Genomic DNA, 5,912 nt, shown 5'->3' with positions numbered 1-5,912 from the left:
CTGCTCCTCTGATGCTGCTTGGCCACCTGTGTTCATTCAGCTCTACACCTTGTTATCACAGATACCTTAGAGGTTTGTAGCACTGGTGGAGTTTACAGAGAAGGGGAGGCATTTGTTAACAAGGCTGTGATGTTGCTTGACTGGGGTCCTAGGGATTATATGTAGACAGGACTTGGGGTTAATTAGGATGGAGGTAGCAATGTGTTCAAGGTTACTGAGGTTGGTGTGTGGGAGACCAGCCAGGAGTGCATTAGAATAGTCAAGTCTCTGTCTAAAAAAATAAAGTTGCAGCAGCAGATGAGCTGAGGCAGGGGTGAAGTTGGACAATATTATGGAGGTGGAAATAGGACTATCAATCACTGGGAAGGGTCCACAGGAGATTTATGAAGATGTTGCTGAGACTAGAGAATTTTAACAATGGATTAAGATTGGATAGGCTGGAGTCATGTTCCTTGAAATAGAGGAGGTATACAGGTGGCTTAATAGATGTGAATAAAATTATGAGTGGCTACAATGGAGTAGATGCAGATGTGTCAGAAACCAGGGGGCATGGATTGAAAGTAATTGGTTGAAAGATAAGAGGGGAGGTGACATTTTCCACCCAAATGATGGTGTGAGTCTGGAACTCACTGTCTGAAAGGATAGTAAAGACAGGAATGCTCACCACATTGAAAGACCTTGAAAGTTTACCTGAAGACTTTGGATCTGCAGAGCTAGAAACCTAGTGTAGAAAGATGGAATTAGTTTGGGTGTCCCTTCATCAGACAGAACAACTACAATAGGCCAAAGGCCTCATTTTACCTGTCATAAGTTTTCTGATCACTATGTGGTCAAGTATGTGGAGTTTGAACCCACAACTGCCTAACTTGGGAGTAATTGAGCCAACGTTGACACCTTCTGCAAAAAGAAATTAGAAGAGAGGTTTGCTTGATAAAAGGCAAATGTACATCCCATTTCCTGCAGAAAGGAGGCATCAGCCTCATAGGGCATAGACTATTTCCTGGTTCCAGAGTTGCCACATAATCTATGCAAGTGCTGCGTCGAGCCTCTGCCTAGCTGCTGAAACCTGACAGGCTGTTGTCTTCTGGGATGTATGTCTCAGTTGTACCCATGTCACAAAGCTCCACACTTGTCTTGCCAACAAGTAAATAAGGGATATTAAATCACTTTATCATGTTTTTAATAGACTCTGCTTCAGACCTCCTGCATCTTGAGTTTCTTTTAGCTTTTGCTTGACATTTCTTTCTCATTCATTCCAACTCCTGTCAAACACTGACAAATATTTAATATTAATTTTAAAGCTGAAACCAGTTGAGCTGCCACCCACTTTTAAGTGCTCACATCCCTGCAAATTTGTACGAATGGCTAAATTCTGCACATCCCATGATAGGCTACTTACAAGTGCAAGGCAACATAAATTGTGGATTTATAGTAATAATTCAGATAAGATAGCTTTGTAAAATTTGACCATGATTATGGTACAGGGAAGCAGGCAGCCTTTGAGTGAATTTCCATGTGTCATCATATCAGCAGTATCCTGTATTGAGAGAGAATGAGGAGCTGACAAACTTGCTAATCAAATTCGTTACATTAAGTTTGCGAGTATAGATAGCAGACGTGCTCCAGATTGACTCAAATTAATGTTGGCCTCTGGTCTATGTCTCAATATATATATAAACCGCAAGTCATATATGCTCATACATGGAAGCAATATATTTTGGGTCACAATATTCTCAAAGCACAAAGTACTCACTCTTCATCGTAATGTGTAACTGGCTAAAGGTGTTGCAGGAATATGGACCTGAAATGCTTGTGGCTCGTAAGAATGTAATTTTGCTTCTGGTTATGAAAAACTGGCAGCTAATTGAAATGTCATTGTTATAATGACACACCAATACTCTTGAAGCATCCACATAGTGAATTAATTGATAGAAATGGCTAAAAAAAAAAGAGCTCTCCTTCATTTAGCTGTGGGATGTATCATTTCTGCACAAGCAGGCGAAACGAAAGTTGAGAAAAGCCAGATCTTCTGTCCAGCATGTGGTTATAATTTCTGTTCTGGAGAAATGCAAACAGATTTGGTGAAGTATCTGGAGGTTGGGGAAATAGCCCTACAAAATATTTAAAAGAAGTGCCAAGCCTGCATATTATTAATGAAATCTGGTTCAGTTACTTTGAAGACCTAACTACAGAGCTGAAAGAAATACAAAACATTAGATCATAAAGTTATGGTATGAATATTGCTGTCAATTAGTAGCAAAGAACACACGTAAATTGAGGCAGAATCATTCTTAAAAGTACATACAAAAATAAGTGCTGTACTTCAGTACCTCTATAATGCAGGGCTCTGTATTCTATGGGGTGTACACCAATGAAAACATGATCTGCTGCTGGAGGACCATCGACTCAGTGAAAAGCAGCCTGAAAACTGCAGGGCCTCCAGTGTAAAAAGCTGTCAAGGATTGAGTGTTACAGACTGGCAAATTCTAAGGATCATGACTATGTGCTGAGAGATGAACTAACGTTTGGCAGCCAGCAAAGGCTCATTGGAGAAAAGACCAATGCATTCAGCCCTCCCACCACGAGGAGCTGAAAACCATGTAAAACATCTTGGGATATGTGCACTAGAGAAGGTTTGACATGAAATGTTTGTGTACATTGTAAATATAACTTGTAATGACAAGTGGAGTGAGGCACCTCATGCACCTTTTTGAAAGAAACTGATCTGTATTGCAATTTATAGATTATCAAATTTCAACTATTATGTAATGTACTTTTGAAAATTTTATGAGCAATGGCTGTTTTTGGAATAGATGGCTTGTACTGCTGTGGTATGATATACCCTGTTGTATAGTACATGATAGAGGACAATGCTATATTGGATAACATAAACTACAAAACAATTACAATTCGACTGTAAAATTGTGGTAAGGGAATATAAGTATACAATGTTTTCTGCTGAGATATCACCTCACCAGGATAACCAATAATGGCAACTCCATACCTTTCTAAATAAAATCCAAAAGAATTGCGAATGCTGTAAATCAGGAACAAAAACAGAAGTTGCTGGAAAAGCTCAGCAGGTCTGGCAGCATCTGTGAAGCAAAAAATCAGAGTAAATGTTTCGGGTCCGGTGACCCTTCCTCTGAGATGCTGCCGGACCTGCTGAGCTTTTCCAGCAACTTCTGTTTTTGGTCCATATCTCTCTAGTCAGCCTATGTGGGTTAAAATACCCTCCAATCAAATATGAATCATATGATATGGAATACATTTAGTAATCAATAATGTTATCCTGAACAAATCCAGTAGCATAATGCTCTCCACAATCAGATAGTTGTTGCATACTGACAACTATATATCTTCTTTGACTCACCAAAGCAATATTCCCTCAAAAAAAAATCTGTTTCCAGATTGCACAGTTGCATGGTACAACAAATCAAGCCATTATTTTTCTTAGCTATAAGCAAAGTTAATGATCTGCAAGGATATATAAATAAACCCAGTGTGGCTCCTCATAATTTGACAGTTTTTGTTTGTGTAAGACGCTATAGGTATTTTGGAACATCAGAACTGAACAGGCCATTTAACCCCTGGAGTTTATTCCAGCAGGCAATGTGATCATGGCTGATTTGTGACCTAATTCCACATACTCATGTTATTCCCATATCCCTCACTACCTTTGGTAAACAAAAATCTATTGGTCCCAGATTTAAAATTAACAACTGATATAGAATTGATTACTATCCATCATACAGAAATTTCTACCGCCTTTTGTGTGTAGAATTGTTTCTGAATTTCACTCAAGGAGTCATACAGTCATACAGCATGGAAACCAACCTTTCAGTCCAACTCATCTGCCTGACCAGATATCCCAATCTGACCTAGTCACATTTGCCAGCATTTGGCCCACACCCTTCTAAACTCTTCCTATTCATATACCCAACCAGATGCCTTTTAAATGTCATAATTTTACCACCCTCCACATCTTCATCTGGCAGTTCATTCCATACATGCACCATCCTCTGCATGAAAAAGTGACCCCTCAGATCCTTTTCAAGACTTTCCACTCTCATCTTACATCTATGTTATGTAGTTTTGGACTCCCCCACTCTAAGAAAAAGACCTTGGCTATTCACCCTATGTGTGCCCCTCATGATTTTATAAACCTCTTTAAGGTCACTCCTCGGCCTCTGATGCTCCAAGGAAAGAAGTCCCAGCTTATTCAGCCTCTCCCTGTAGCTCAATCCTCCAGTCGTTGTAAATCTTTTCTGCACCCTCTCAAGTTTAACAATATTCTTCCTTTGGAAGGGTGACCAGAATTGTGCACAGTATTCCAAAAGCGGCCTCACCAATGTCCTGTACAGCCACAACACGACATTCCAATTAGTCTACTCAGTATTCTGACTGATGAAAGCAAGTGAGCCAAAAGCCTTCTTCACCAACCTGTTTACTTATGACTCCACTTTCAAGGAATTGTGCACCTGCACCCAAAGATCTCTTCATTCAGCAACTCTCCTCAGGGCCCTACCATCAAATGTATAAGTCCTGCCTTGGTTTGCCGTACCAAAATGCAGCATCTCACATTTATCTAAATTAACCTCTATCTGCCATGCCTTGGTTCATTGGTCCATCTGATCAAGGTTCCACTGTACTCTGAGATAAACTTCTTCAGTGTCCCCTACACCAGCAATTTTGGTATCATCTGCAAACTTACTAACCAAACCCCTCTATTCACAACCAAATCATTTATATAAACGAGAAAAGCAGTGGACCCAGCACTGACCCTTGTGGTACCCCATTGGTCACAGGCCTCCAGTCCAAAAAGCAACCTTTCAACACTAATCTCTGTCTCCTACCTTCAAGACAATTTTGTATCCAATTGGCTAGCTCCCCCAGGTTCCATGTAATCTAACCTTACTAACCAGTCTACCATGCAGAACCTTGTTGAATGCCTTGCTGAAGTCCATATAGACAATGTCTACCATTTTGACTTCATTAGTCTTCTTTGCCACCTCTTCAAAAAACTTAATCAAGTTAGTGAAACACAATTTCCCACAAATAAAGCCATGCTGACTATTCCTAATCAGTCCAGGCCTTTCCAAATGCATGTAAATCCTGTCCCTCAGAATCCCCTCCAACAACTTACTCGCCACTGATGTAAGGCTCACTGGTCCATAGTTCCCTAACTTTTCCTTACAGGCTTTCTTAAATAATGGCATGACATTAGCTAACCTCCAGTCTTCCGGCACCTTATCTGTGGCTATCGATGATGCAAATATCTCAGCCAGGTGCCCAGAAATTTCTCCCCTAACTTCTCACAAAGTTCTGGGAAATGCCTGATTGGATCCTGGTGATTTATCTACCTTTATGCGTTTAAGACCTCGAGCACCTCCTCTTTGGTAGTATGAACTCTTTTCAAGGCATCACTATTTATTTCCCCAAGTCCCTAGCTTCCATGTCTTTCCCCACAGTAAATACGAACACAAAATATTTGTTTAGTATCTCACCCATCTCCTGTGGTTCCATGCAGAGATGGCATTGTTGCTCTTTAAACAACCCTATTCTCTCCCTTAATGTACTAGTAGAATTTCTTTGGATTCTCCTGAACCTTATCTGTCAAAGCTATCCCATATTCTCTTTTAGCCCTTCATGATTTGCATCATCATTCAAAAATTAGAGCCAGGGCAGTTCTTACAGAGTTAATGGGGAATGTTGTCGAACAACATAGTTCCTTGAAAGTGGCGTCACAGGTAGACAAGTTGGTGAAGAAGGCATTTGGCATGCATGCCTACATTGGTCAGAGCATTGAGTATAGGAGTTGGGACGTCATGTTGTGGCAGTTTTTGGAGTACCATGTACAGTTCTGGTTGCCCTGCTCTCGGAAGGATGGTATTAAACTGGAAAGCATGCAG

This window comes from Rhincodon typus, chromosome 2 (assembly GCF_021869965.1).
Source record: "Rhincodon typus isolate 14 chromosome 2, sRhiTyp1.1, whole genome shotgun sequence".
Classification (NCBI taxonomy): domain Eukaryota; kingdom Metazoa; phylum Chordata; class Chondrichthyes; order Orectolobiformes; family Rhincodontidae; genus Rhincodon; species Rhincodon typus.
This window is presented reverse-complemented; position numbering follows the sequence as displayed.